A 14707-nucleotide genomic window follows, 5' to 3' on the forward strand; every position below is an offset into this window, starting at 1 on the left:
TGGAAATGGATGGATTCCAAGGTGGAAGGAAGAGGGACAGATACGGAGAATGAAAACAAAGGCAAAGGGAAATCATGAAAGAATATCGGAGCGAAACAAGAGAACGAATTGAGATAAGAATGGGCACGTGGTCCACCCTAGATTGGCGATTAATCGATTAAAGCATTATCTAAATGCATTGAATTGACCCCGTTCGATATTTCTCCGACCACGGAATTCTCTATCATTAATGTACACTCATTTGGTGAAATTCATCCCCGATTGAAAGCTTCTTGGAATTCTGATTTCTTCCATGTCACACTTTTCTTGGAAATGTTTTCCCGTCTTCCCTGGGGAGTTGCTTGGATTATCGGAAAGTCGTGCCCGGCCTTTTCTTCGAGGGGTGGGCGGGGAATCCCTCGGAATGGAAGGGCTCCGAAGGGGGGGGGGCAGAGCGAAAGTGACTGAGGCGACAGGAGTGGCCCAACAGTCCTGCCGGCGGAGGTCGTGGCGAAGTGTCCAAGCGGCTGGCCACAACTCGACCGGGTACCGCGATACAAATTGCACATATCAGAACCACTCTGGAAAAATAGGGGCGGCCGAATCAGTAAGTACCGCCAAATGAAATACAGGATAGACCGTCGGAATCAAAGCCAGCTGTAAGATTGGCATGGCTGTCAAACCCAGCTTCCTTTAACAATTGAAATGATAGCATTCGGAGCGTCTCTTAACGCATGCATAGTCAAATGATGATAATTATAAATCTAAGGCATTTGCCATTGATAAATGCGTGAAAATGAAGGACGCTTGGAATGTTAATATCTACTGGGTCGCATAACACCGTTTTCATTGTTTCCCTGGGTGAATAAAGAATGCTGGCATCCAAATTACGAAAACATCACTGTGACAGAATTCTGCGCCAACGCTCAAGGAAATGGGACATTCAATTACGCCAAATATCTGATTTCAACCCAATGAGAAAATAAGACATGTCAGCTAATGAAAGCGGCGACAAGTGGAATGGCCAACGTGGACGGCACGCGCTCCCATTGAAGCAATCATTCGACAAAGTGAGTGAGTGAGTGAGTTTTGGTTGTGTAGTTCAATCACACAACTTCACTTCCTCTTTTGCAAGGTGCAAATTCGTGATCCCCGATAGAGTGTGGTGAAGGAAATACACGTGAAAATCGCAGGATAGTTTGCCGCGAAGAAAGACTTGCAATTAGAATAATTTATTGGCCGATAAGGTGGCTCACCACTCCGCCGAACGCTCACTGAATGAATACACCGGGGGGCATGGGTGCACTTAAACGTTTAACGGTTCCTTGCACTGTCATCGGTTCATGACGAAGTTTCAATTTTACTAGTACGTATCGAATTTTCGAAATTGCCTTCATGTCTAGTGCAACCTAATACATGATTGCGTAACCGAATTCAGCTCAAAAATTCCTTATTAACATCATCTGTTCATTAACGATTATTGCCTTCTTTATGTCGCAAAAAAGTAAGCGAAGGAAAACTCCCTTGCGATCACAAGGTGAAAAACTGTAGGGGAAATATTTGTGGATGTCGTCTTGATCTCTTTCGCTCACATCTATTGGAGTGACAGCGGGTTAAAATTCCTGGAGGTGATCTGAAGTTTTCCCTTCCCCCTCAACGAACCGAATAGTTAGTCATATTATCCAAAGGGGGGAAAAAAAGTCTGAGTTGGCTGAAATTCCTGTGAGTGAAAGATAATAAAGGAGGGATGATACGACAAAACTGAACTCGAATCCTCCAGTGGCAACGTTTAACGCCAACCACTATGAAAAGGAGGCATTTACGTCCTCTCTGGTCATGGTCATTTAGCAAATAAATTGAGGCTAAAAGAACCAGGGGCATACTTCTCAAGTTTAAGAACACCTGGGCCAACACAACCTGACGTTAGCTGGCATGATTGCGCCTCAATAGCAGATTTTGCCGTGGCTCTTTCCGGGGATGTGAGTGGAGAGCAAACACGCGATTTTACAAATTGATAGAATAAAAAGGCACATTTTCCGATGCACACGTACTCTTTCCATTTAATGAACTTATTAACTCGAGTGAAGCACATTCATCCATTACTGGATAGTCACGAGAAACCTAAATTTATCTCGAAATACCGCAGCGAAAACCAATTACGGATTTTACCAACCGAATGAACATTGCATTAGATAATGTGATTACTGAGAACACACTAACGATAAACAAAGATTAATACTTCCTTCAACTTCAATTTATGAAAGTTAAAAAAACGTAGATCGACAGAAACGGGATGCAACGTGAAGCTTCAGAGAGAGAAATGGGAAAACTTAGGGTAAAAAATTAATTTAAAAATCCTCTGGATGTCCCATTTCCGTAATGGATGGAACTTGTTGCCCCAGATGACATCAAGCAGCATCTAGGACAAGCGCGATGAGGGTGTCAACCCAGACAGCCAGGTCTCTCCACGTCATTAATATCCAACCCTGAATTTCCAATTGCAATCGACCTCCGAAGAGATCAAAGGGTACTTGTGTCATAGGTTTTAGGATATGCGGAGTCGAATACTTCGCAGGGTCCATTAGGAGAGACTGCCCTTTAAATGTTGTGAGGGACACGAGAGCTCAGGCACACTAAATTTCCGAGCGTCCATTCAATATCTAAGAAACAACGAAACATTTTCTTCCCTACGATGTAACTGGAGCACCTTCAACAAGAAAGAATACCTTTCGTGATTCTCCTCAGGTTTTTCCTTTCCCACACTTCGCACTCACTATTACACTCGCCAATCGTCTGCAAACTTGACTTTCATTTGATAACAGAGATTGTATCGCTAATTTATTAAATGTTAGCCTTCTCGAAGGTCACGGGAAAGGCAGAAAAAGTCGCGCTAACCACGGATCATGATTATTTTCCGAACACTTGACTGTTAATTTCTGACCGGTGCACGCCCGTCACTCCGACGGCCATTCCACGGATTCCCTCCCCCGCACCGAATCACCGGTCGCGGCACTGCCAGTGGGGCTTGAAGCGAGGGTGGACAGTGGAGGGCCGGGCGAGAGATGGAGCAGACGGCCCGAGGGGCAACTGGAGGCACGCACGTGCTCAAGGCATTGGTATCGATTTGCTCGCCGGAGGTCGAAGGTCAAGCAAGAACGCTTGGACGCCGGGATGGAGCGGCAGGGACATCGGGAGGCGAGGAGGGCTCGTCGGAGCAGGGAAGGTGCTCGGGTGAGAGAGGCACGCGTGGTGCCTCAAGCGAGCACCATAGGGTGATCGGCCGCAGTGCGGGGGCGCGCGAAGGGGGCGTGGCTTGGAGGAAAAAAGGATGCATCCACCTCGTGTGGAGAAACTAGCAGATCTGGAGTCTCTCACGTGGAAAGTGCCCAGGTGGGGAAGAGGGATGCGTTCCGGGGAGCATCTGCACCATGTCGGCAGTGGTGCTCGGGAACGAGTGGAAACCAGCCGTCGAAGTAACCGACTACCGTCTCCCCACTAAAAACCTTGTCCCGTGGGATCGGGTGCCACTAAATGATGGGTTCTGGCGTAAATACGGCAAAATCGAGCGGAAGAACGCCGTTACTGGTAGCAGAGAAAGCTCTGCGTGGCACGCGTTGCTATGGAACGTCATATGTGCCAATCAAAAACATTGCAAGCGACGGGAATCGTGGCACACAATACCCGTGGACTGTTGTTACCTGCAACGTGAGAAGTGCGTACGGAGAGGAACAACTGGTGGCGAATGAATTCATCGCAAAGCGAATGCCCTGCAAGTGACTGTGACAGAAAGCGAAGTGCTGTTGCAAGACGTAATTGCAATGGCTTGGAATCGCTGTCGGTCTATGTTCGCGGGGGTCGGGGAGGAGGTTTGACTCTGAATGCGGGGACGAATGGGCGCGACAGGAAATGTGAGTTAAGTCTTTCAGCAACGAAGTCTGAATATAAACGTATGCAATATATTACATACGCGGCTTGCGATGCTCGCGTGAATCGATCGCTCTTTTTCAATTGTTTGGAGCCACATCCTCACTAGGATTTTCCATTCGCGCCCGACCCAAAACGGAGCGTCGCGATGCGGGCGCGCATCGTGCCCTCGCCGTTCGGGACCCACGCGCGGGCTCCATTTCTCGGCCACTCCACCCACGTCTGCTCTGGATTTCACAAAGCCGTTCATTACAGCTAGGAGCAAGATGGTTGCAGCTTAACTTTAAGGAGTCGCTAATCATATTTCATTTAACGAAAGGTGTTGGCCCAGGAACTTATGTCGCCGCGGTGGGATTTCCGTTCTCCGTGTTATTTTATAAGGCAGGTTTGTGGATCGCATGGAACAGACTCTTTTCTTGTCAAATTAACTCTAAATAATACTTGAAGGGTTTCATATTGGTAACAAGAGGTGGATGATATTCGATGCCTGTGAATAGGCAATAGTCAAAATATAAATAACTTCATTTCTTTTCAATGGTCTAACGCCGCTTCCTTTGTTTCACTGTACAAGGTATTTAATGATGCAATAAATGTTTTCGATTCGACAAAATATTACATGGAAACCAACAGGAACCACAAATATTAGAAGGCAGACATTTACCGATAAATTTTAACGCTGGCGTTTCGTTTTATAGTCTTGCAGCAATGGGGAAGATGTTACTCTTATCGATCGATATATTTGAACGTTTTAATAAAATTGAGGTACTTGCCTTTCTTTGCTAAATACATTCGTGATGCACGCTGCATTGGCGAAACCAGAAAAGCAGTTAGCATACGTGTAAGTGACCGCAAAATAATGCCTTGAAAAATGTTATGGATTGCTTAATTTCTTCAGTGACTTCTCAATTGTAAAAAAACGCGTCGAATGACTTCGTTTTGGCGAACAATTCCCCTCTCCTGGTTTTCACCTAACCTTAAGAGTGAGATAAGTAGCGAACCGAAATGGAAATCAGTCTAGGACACCCGACCTCCCTTTCAAAGTCCTCGTATTCCCTCTCCAAACTACCCTCTCGTACGCCTCTCCGCCGGATGGGAACCTACTCTGCCTCCTAGGACGAACGACTGTTCAAACTACTCTCTCGCTCGAATAATTGGTGCTCCAGAAATTAACTCAGGGAGATTTATTTCTTTATACAATGTTTTCAGCTATAAGATACACACTCCTACACCACATATAGACTCCTAACTTGGCGCCTTTTGAAGAGACGCAAAGATTTATTAATCGTGTTTGGGTTAAAAAGGAAAAATATATTTTGTGAGCTCTTAACTTGATTGTCAGCTCCGACGAAAAAATTCAAATGAAGACAATATAACCTCATGTTCATCTGAACTTATTATTTTTCTAAATTATGATAAAAGCTGATCACTCCATGTCGCTGTAAGGGCACTGAGATTTGAATCGCCGAACGGATACCCCAACAATCCGAAAAACATTTGAATGTTTAAGTAGCGGTGCGAGAGCCGTCCCGTGACCGGACCATCGGATCTAGGAGGCGTCGCTCCCGACTTCCCAAGGATTGGAGGCCCGCCGCTCTCCAGCAAATGCGCCGTTGCAGAGGCCCTGCGCCCCGGGGAGTGCACTCGAATGCAGCCGGATTCCAATATGCGAGCGTCGGGGTGGAAAGCAAACCCCGCAGATTTTCCACCCACATGCATTGCGATGGATATGGATATGCACCGAATGTAAAACGCATTCAATTCACCATTAAACTGTAATCGCCATTTAAAGGAAATTTGAGAGATTTGATGATAGGCGATTTTTCCCTAGGGTACAGATTTCGAGTACCATATATACCATGGCTACGTGTATGTGCATAAATTATTTTAAAGAATAGATTGTATAGCTAAAAAAAGGTTTCGAGTTGCCTTTCAAATTAATTGCTTCGGAACGCAGAGGCACTTACTGAAGTATGAAATCGCTCACCCCTATTAGCTGCTCCACTGCCGCCCAATCTGCCTTCCGTGAAATTCCCGCTCAACCTCCACCCGTCTATATCTCCTCCACCCGCGAGCTCCCAATTGATCAAATTCCCCCGCGCACCACTGTGCCACTGATAATCTCTCTTCTTCTAAGACGCATAGTTGCCGTCTTTGTTTTTCTCATGCCGGTTCCGTAGGTCGGCGGTATCATCAGAATCTCCTCGGCTTCTTCATTGGCGAAAGGGCTAATGGGAGATGAAGACTGGTCGCTTGTGGCGATCCCAAGGCAGGCTATACACCTCTGAGATTCTTCGAATAGTAACAAAGTCAATCTCGGCTACTTTTTCTTAGAAATCCTGCGCTGTCCTCGGGAGAAGTTGGATGAGCGTCTCCAAGTTCCCGTAGCGGTGCATATGTGGCATGAGGTCTTAGCGGCCTCGTCTCAATACGCACCACAGGGCAGTATTCTGCACTGCCTGGATTCGAAGGAGACTCGTCTTCGGCACTCGAGACCATAGCGGAGATGCATACGTCATTACTGGCAGTCCGCACGTCCGCCATAGTCCTCTCTCTGTGTCCATGCAGAGGACCGACGGAGGAAGAAGCCGTTTCAACGCCGCGAGTCCTTTTGCACGGACACGCTCGCTCTGAGATTTACACTGGAGCCCTCGGTGTATTAGCACACCAAGGTAAAGGACTTCAGACTCCCACGGAAGGACAACTCCATTCACCGACAGATTGCGCTTACGCGGTACTCCTCCGCCGGGAAGGAAGCCAATTACTTTTATCTTCCCGATGTTGACTGCAATCCGCCATCGACGATGCCAGATGGCGATATCGCCGACGGCGGGGGCCTGCAGTCAGTCGCTCGATGGCAAGGTTCTTATTCCTCGAGCCGAAGAGAAGCGCCGAATCGTCTGCATAGGGGGACAGGATTCCGCGTCACCCATGACTTCTGGGGTTGTCATGGATGAAAATGTTAAAGAGGACTGGCCCGAGCACAGTTCCTTGAGGAACGCCGGCTTGAATCCGACGAACCCAGAGTCACTGCCGTGCCAGTTCACGGTGAATGTCCTGTCTCCAAGATGGGTTCTGATCAGAGGAATGATCCATGCCGGGAAGTGGAGTCGCTGCATGTTCAATAAGAGGGCATAGTGCCAGACGCGGTCGAATGCCTTCTTTATATCAAAGAAGACACCGGCCACAGCTATCTTCTTGTCGAAGGCGTCCGTGATGAAGTCCGTTGGCCTCGCTAGCTAATGAACCAAAGTGCCGTTCGCGGAACTGCTCTTCGGGAAGAATTGTCCCTCCCGTATGAAATCACAGATCGATCCGTGCAAAATCCTCTCGAATATCTTTCGGTAGCCGTCGAGGAGAGAGATGGGTCAGAAATCTCCGGGATCCGCCTCCGTCCTCTGCTTCTTCGGAAGACAAACGGTTCTCCCTCTCTTCCAGGTGGACGTGAAAACGGAGATCCTGACGCAGCCGTTGTAGATGATTGTCAGGTGCATGCATCGCCGCCGCTTTTGGAAGCTGACGGATGACAGCATTGGATATGCCGTCGATTGCGGGCGCTTTCCTCAGGTGGAGGCGACGTATTCCCGCCACAACGGATGACAGGCGCAGGTGTCTCGTCATCGGTGTCTCCCTATTCGCTGATTTCCGCCTCCGTTGCCGATGAGTGGCCGTTCCCTGCTTTCGAGAAATCCCGCCGGCTTCTCCGCCTTTCCCTCCGGGGACTGGGCTTTGGGAGGTACATCATAGTTTCCTGCACACATTTCATGCCTCGATGACCCTCTCCTCATTTTGGGCAGGGTGGGAACCGGAAAAGCTTACTAAGGAGAGGATTCCAGAATTTGGTTGAAAACATTTACACCCCCCCCCCCTTCAGCTCCGACCTTGCACCTGACGCCTATTTCCTCTTCTTGCACTTGAAACGGAATGGCTTGATGGGCAGCGGTTCGATGAAGACAAAGACCACAATTGCCAAATGGATCAATTCCCAAGTGGCAACTTTATATATGCTGAGGGGTTGAAGAAGCTGGTATGGCATGACGAAAAGCACTAAGATGTGAACGACGAATATGCAGAAAATAAAATCATGTCCGTAGAAGTATGTGATTTTGTATTTTTCTGAAACCGTCGATGAAACTTTGTCTAACGACTATATGCTTTTAATAGCCTAACGGACCAGTCTTAAAAAACCTCGAATGCCATTGTCTTCTCAGCATGAATCAGAAACCGACGGTGCACCACATGTTTGCTATGAAACCGGAAAACGTTAAGATACTGCACCACACTTAATGATGTCTATATGTCATATAAAATAGAAAATAGCTCAACTGCCGCCCTAAGTCAGGGGAGTTGAAGGGTGACAAAGAGCAAGTGCGTGACATTAAACACACAACGAAAAGAATTCAGAAAATAATTGGAGAAACATGTTCAACGCATTATATTACTTTGTTCCCTAAGTAAGGATAACACGAGTCACCATGGAACAGTTTAACGTACTTATTTATTATGCCGCTGGAGAGTATTTTTGATATAATATTAAGTAAGTATGCCAACTTGCAGAAGAACACTTTCACACCACATTAATATTCTAGCTGTTATCAATATTTACAGAGGTTTGCAACGAAATAACACCTTTTTTACTAAAAAACAATTTTAGGACGATTTATAAGTAAATATCTAAGACAAGTTGAGAATATTGTTACAACTTCAGAATAACAACAATTTACGATCCCGATAAAATTGATAAAGACGTGCATTCCATTTATATAAAAAAGTAAAAAAATAAATGAACCAATAAAAAATTTATATATATATATATATATTATATTTATAACTATTATTATATATATTACATATTATTATTATGATTATTACTATTACTATTAGTATGATTATTATTATCAGGTAATCTACCGGTTAAGGTAGATTTTTGGATGGACATTTCCTAAATAAATACTACCTTGATCAAAACGTTCCCGGAATAACCACCGTGTGGCGCTCCCATCGTTCCGATTTGAGTTCTGTTTTTTTTTGTTAAATTGGTACATCTGTTGTTGATATTCCCTTTAAATCTTAGTGTCATAACTTGACATTTGCAAAAGTTACGTAGCCAAGAGTACATCTATCTCTGTGTGTGTTGGCGATTTTTTACAATTGCAGAAATGGATTTAAATTTGCAACAACGAACTTGTATTAAATTTTGCGTAAAAAACGGATTTAGTGGCGCACGGACGTTGGAAATGTTGGAAAAGTGTTTCGGCAACGATTCTCTAAAAAAACGGTCGTTTACCAGTGGCACGAGCGGTTCAGAAGTGGTCGTGAGTCAATCGAAGATGATGAACGCAGTGGCAGACCATCGACATCGAAAGTCGGTGAAAAAATTGATAAAGTAAAAGAAATGTTGGTCAATAACCGCAAATTAACCATCAGAGAAATAGCGGAGGACCTGAACATTGCCTATGGATCCGCCCAAGACATTGTGGTTAATGATTTGGGTTTCCGTCGTGTAGCAGCAAAGTTGGTGCCAAAAGACCTCGATTTCATGCAAAAAAGAGACCGTGTTGACGTCGCAAAAGACATGATTTGCGAGGCTGAATCCGATCCCACATTCATCAAAAGGATCATTACTGGAGACGAGACGTGGGTTTATGAGTACGACACGCAATCCAGACATCAGGCAAGTGAATGGCGTTCACCAAATGAGCCGAGACCAAAAAAACCACGTCGTTTTCAGTCAAAAAAGAAGGCAATGCTGACGGTTTTCATGGATTACAACGGTGTAGTGCATCATGAATTTTTGCCAGAAGGCCAGACAGTAAACAAAGAGTATTATTTGGGCGTTATGAGACGTTTGCGTGAAGCAATTCGCCGAAAGAGACCAGAAATGTGGGCAGAAAACTCGTGGATTTTGCACCATGATAACGCACCGTCGCACAGTGCTATCATTATTCGTAATTTTTTGACGAAAAATGCAACAAATACCATCCAACAGCCACCGAATTCACCTGATTTGGCTCCCTGTGACTTCTTCCTGTTCCATCGAGTTAAAAAACCATTACGGGGAACGCGTTTTAGCAGCCGAGAGGAAGTAATGGAAAAATCGCAGGAAGCACTGATGGACATACCGAAAACCGAATATAAAAAATGTTTCGAGGATTGGATCAAGCGCTGGCATAAGTGTGTTGCAGTCGATGGGGATTACTTTGAAGGGGACAATATAGATTTAGATGAATAAACTTGTATTTTTAATTTTCTGAATAAATTCCGGGAAATTTTTGATCAAGGTAGTATTTTGTGACTCCTAGAAAAACACAATATCCTACTCTATTTCAGGTCCCTCTTCATCTCTGAGTACCTTCTTCCTCCTTTCATCCCGTATAACATCCCTATCCTGTTCCTTCCCTTTCCTCGTTTGCCCACATTCTACCACTATTATCGTCTTCAATTACACACTGCTGGTCAATACCCCCTTCATCCACTTTTCTTGCCTCCATAGGATTTCTACCAACAAACCCCTGTCCTCGACCACCATACCAAGTACTTCCTCATTTGTTTTCTTCTCTGTCCATTTCACCTTCTCCATTCTTCTCCACACCCACATTTCAAAAGCCACCAGATGCATCTATCTTCCTGCTTCAAAGACCACGTTTCCGCGCTGTACACAGCTACACTCCATATTAAAGTTTTTACGAGTCTTTTCTTAATATCCTTACTCTACGTCCCTGTCATCAACTCCCTCCTCCTTGTGACAGCCTCTTCGCCTAGCGCAATTCTTCTCCTGACGTCCTTACTACCTTGACCGTGTTGGTCCATAACACTACCGAGATACGTAAACTGTTCTACCTGCTCTAGTTTTTGCCCTCCTATTTTAATGTCAAGCTTGGCCTTTTTCTTTCTAGAAAATCGCATTACCTTTGTTTAATTAATATTGATTCTCATCCCATACCTGTTGCACTGAATTTCCAATTCACTCAGCAATGCTTGCAGCCCCTTGGCAAACTGACAAACTAAAGCTTGGTCATCAGCAAACCTAACTGATTTTACGAATTCCCCGCCCACTTTCATTCCTACCTCCAGTTCTTCCCATGCCTCTTTGATCATTTCCTCTGCATACAGGTTGAACAGCAACGGTGATAATGGGCAACCCTGCCTTACACCCCTTCCTAACACTGCCCATCCTGACTCCCCGTTTCCCATCCGCACCTGAGCAGTCTGAGACATGTACAGGTTGCGGATTAGCCTCCTTTCCCTCCAATCTATTCCTATTTTCTGCAATATACTCATTAGTTTTTCCATATTCACCCTATCAAACGCTTTTTCGAAATCTACGAAACAGGCAAATACCTCCTGGTTGTGTTCTATATTCCTCTCGATTAATAATCTCATTACTGCAATGGCATCACGAGTACCTCTCCCCTTCCTAAACCCAAACTGATCATCCCATAAGTAATCATTTGCCCTACTCTCTATCCTTTTGTTTATGATCCTGAGAACAATCTTAGCTGCGTGGGATATCAAACTAATTGTCCTATAGTCTTCACATGACGTGGCATTTACATTTTTCGGAATAGGAACTAGAACTGATCTCACAAAGTCTCCCGGCCAGGTTCCCTCCTCATAAATACTACGGATCAGCCCATATAGCCTCTTCCTCCCACCTTTTCCTAAGCATTTTAAAAGTTCCACGGGAATGTTATCTACCCCCACGGCCTTATTTAGTTTCATCTCCCTTAATGCCCTTTCTATCTCATTGTCTAGTATGCCTGGACTTAAGCTGTCTTCCTCTACGTCATTTTCTTTTTCATTGTCTAACTTTGTTGGTCTGAGTTCTTTACTATACAGTTCTTCTATATACTCCTTCCATCTCTCTTGGATCTTTCCTGCGTCAACTATTACCTTACCCGCCTTATCTCTAACTGTTAGTATAGCTCTTCCTTTCTTACTTCCCGATAACGATTTAACTTTGCTGTACAGCGCACCGATTTCACCCTTCCTCTGCAGACTTTCCATATCCTCGCACTGCGTCTTCCACCATGCTTCTTTTGCTTTATTTGTAGCCCGCCTCCATTTATTGTTCAATTCTTTGTACTTCATTTTGCCTAATTCTGTATTTATATTCTTCCATTTTCGCCGCTCATCCATCTTTGTAATCATCTCATCCGTGATCCATGGTTTCCTAGTCCTTTTAGCGTTAACGGTTCCAATAGTGTCTTTTGCGGCTTTAGACAACCCTTTCTTGATCATTTCCCATTTTTCTTCGATAGTACTAAGCCCTTTACCATCCTGCATGATTTTCTCTACCGCCTGTTTGTATTCCTTCCTTTTCAGCCCATTTAATGCTTATACATTCCATTTTCCAACTCGCCGCCCCTGCCTTATCTTTTTGAAACGTACGCTGCATTTCATAACAAGTAAATTGTGGTCTGAGTCCGCATCCGCTCCCGGGAAGCTGTGGGAGTTTATCACACTGTTTATAAACCTGTGTCTAACCAGGATATAATCTAGCTTATATCTTCCTGAGTCACCAGGCATTTTCCATGTATACCTGCGTCTTTTGTGGTGTCTAAACCAAGTGTTGGTGATGACTAACCCCTGTCTCCTGCAGAGCTCAACTGCTTTCTCACCGCGGTCATTCCTCGTGCCTAAACCGTAGTCCCCCACCTCATCACCATCTCTTCCTTCGCCTACCGTCGCATTCCAATCCCCCATCACTATCAAATGTTTCCCTGCAGGAACAAACGCGATCATGTCCTCTAACTGATCGTATATCCTATCGACCTCTTCTTCCTTATGGTTGCTCGGTGGCATGTATACCTGAATAATAACTAAGTTCGTCGGCTCTGCTTTTATCTCCACTAGTAGTATTCTATCCGTTACCTGCTCTATGTTGACTACGCTTCTTCCTACCTCTTCATTTAATACTATGGCAACCCCTCGTTGGCTCTCGTCCCCACCGCTGTATATTATTCTATACTTATCACTCCAGTAATCCCCGCTATCTTTCCATCTCACCTCGCATAGACCTAAAATATCTATCTTTCCCCTTTCCATCTCTCGCTTAACATTCTCCAATTTCCCTGTCCTCGTCATCGCCCTAACATTGCACGTTCCTATTCTAACTAATGTGGTCTTTTTCTCCTGCGCCTTCTGTCCTGCTGCTGTTGGTTTTCCCTTACAAGGGTTTCGTGGGATTACGACCGCGGAAGCCTTGCCTCCCCCGCTGCCGGGCACGACACACGGCCGATTTGGCCGAGCCCCGTGGTTGCCAGGACTCAAAATATCTCTACTGTCCATCACATTGTTCTTGGGAATGATAATTGAGGTGGTTTCCCGTTGCCTTCCTCAATAGTGTTTTTAACGTGACACCATCACTTACTGGCCGCCCCACTGGGGTCAGACGCCATTGCAGCCGCCTCACTGAGGAACAGACGCTGCGTGGACTACCTTTCGTCTGGCTCCTAACCTTCGACCTATCTGGCATGGGTGACCCTACCAGGAGCAATTTTTATTACTCCCGCCAGCACAGCTCTAGGGGTCATCGGAACGCACAAGCCCTTCCACCACGTCAAGGTTGTAGTCCGGGGAGGGATATATATATATATATGACATTAAAACATACATAGCTCATATTTATAAAATATGCATATTCATCTTTGTAAACATGGCTGTACATATATGCATTCATAACATATACTTGTATGTGTAATATATACTCTGGCAGCACGGAAATCAGGTAAACTCAATCGCTTGACTGGTCGATCTACGTACAACACCGACGTGATTTAAGGCGAGGAGTCATTTCTACAAAATTTCCAAAATTGTACGATTTCTGTTTTCCTAGAAGTTTCACTTTTGCATGTATCATTCTTGGCGACAATGTCTCCTAACTGAAAACATTCGGATTGCTATACAACGCTCTCTGTTCTTTCATGACGATTCCTCACGACACGGGAAGCATTTCTGTGCGTTCTACATGTATTCTGAAGCAAGATCCTCCGACGGAATTCCCCAAATGGATAATAGGACGTAGTCTGACCAAGGCAAAAAGCACTAACTCTTCTATTTGCCATGCGACCATTTACCCTGTAGTCGTTGAATTAGTCCAAGTTTCTTCGCAGCAGTACCACTGATAATTATAACGTTGTCTCTCATGGTCTGTTTGACTCCCAAATACTCTGCCTGGCCCGATATGCTTTCCTACATTGACCGGGCCCTGTAGATGGACGAGTAATTGATATTTTCCCAAAATAATTTACTGTGCAATTTATTCCGAATTCATTGGACACACCAATCCTCAAATCAATTAGTTGATAGTGGGGATTTCTAGAAACAGCCCCAGAGTCTTTTTCAATAATTTCGTCTCGGTGGATGATCGCCCTGTCGGTGAATTACAGTACATTAACGATCTCTTGGTAGAATAATTAACGCGAACCAGAAAAAGGACACACGGATGACGCTTTCTTGATTGACGCGGAAGGCCATTTTCACATAATCGGCACCGAGTCCATCAATATCTATTTATCCGGAGGTAAGAGTAGAGTGGGGGGGGGAGTGAAATCGGCAGAGAATATGTCCAGTATTCATGAAATAAAATAAGATACATAAATATCCATACATTAATTTACAATCGACGATGATAAATTTTAGTGCATAGTCGGCCAAGGATTACTATCGTCGCTAAGCGCACCATAAAATCAGGGTGATGAAGCCCATATGTGCGATGATTTGCACAAAATATATGTTATGCGATTTTCAAGAAGGATTACAGTTAAGTTTATGGTTAAAATAGCAGGGTAAAAACTTGGAGAGG

At 44.9% G+C, this 14707-nt stretch overlaps 1 protein-coding gene across 1 annotated transcript in view; it reads right to left on the bottom strand.

Annotated features, from left to right (window-relative positions):
* The window catches only part of LOC139689273 (ras-GEF domain-containing family member 1B-like), a 226777-nt gene that overhangs the window by 201683 nt on the left and 10387 nt on the right, over nucleotides 1-14707 (bottom strand). The gene's annotated exons all lie outside the window — the stretch shown is intronic.

This window comes from Hetaerina americana, unplaced genomic scaffold (genome assembly GCF_022747635.1).
Source record: "Hetaerina americana unplaced genomic scaffold, ioHetAmer1.1.p SCAF_22, whole genome shotgun sequence".
Lineage (NCBI taxonomy): Eukaryota > Metazoa > Arthropoda > Insecta > Odonata > Calopterygidae > Hetaerina > Hetaerina americana.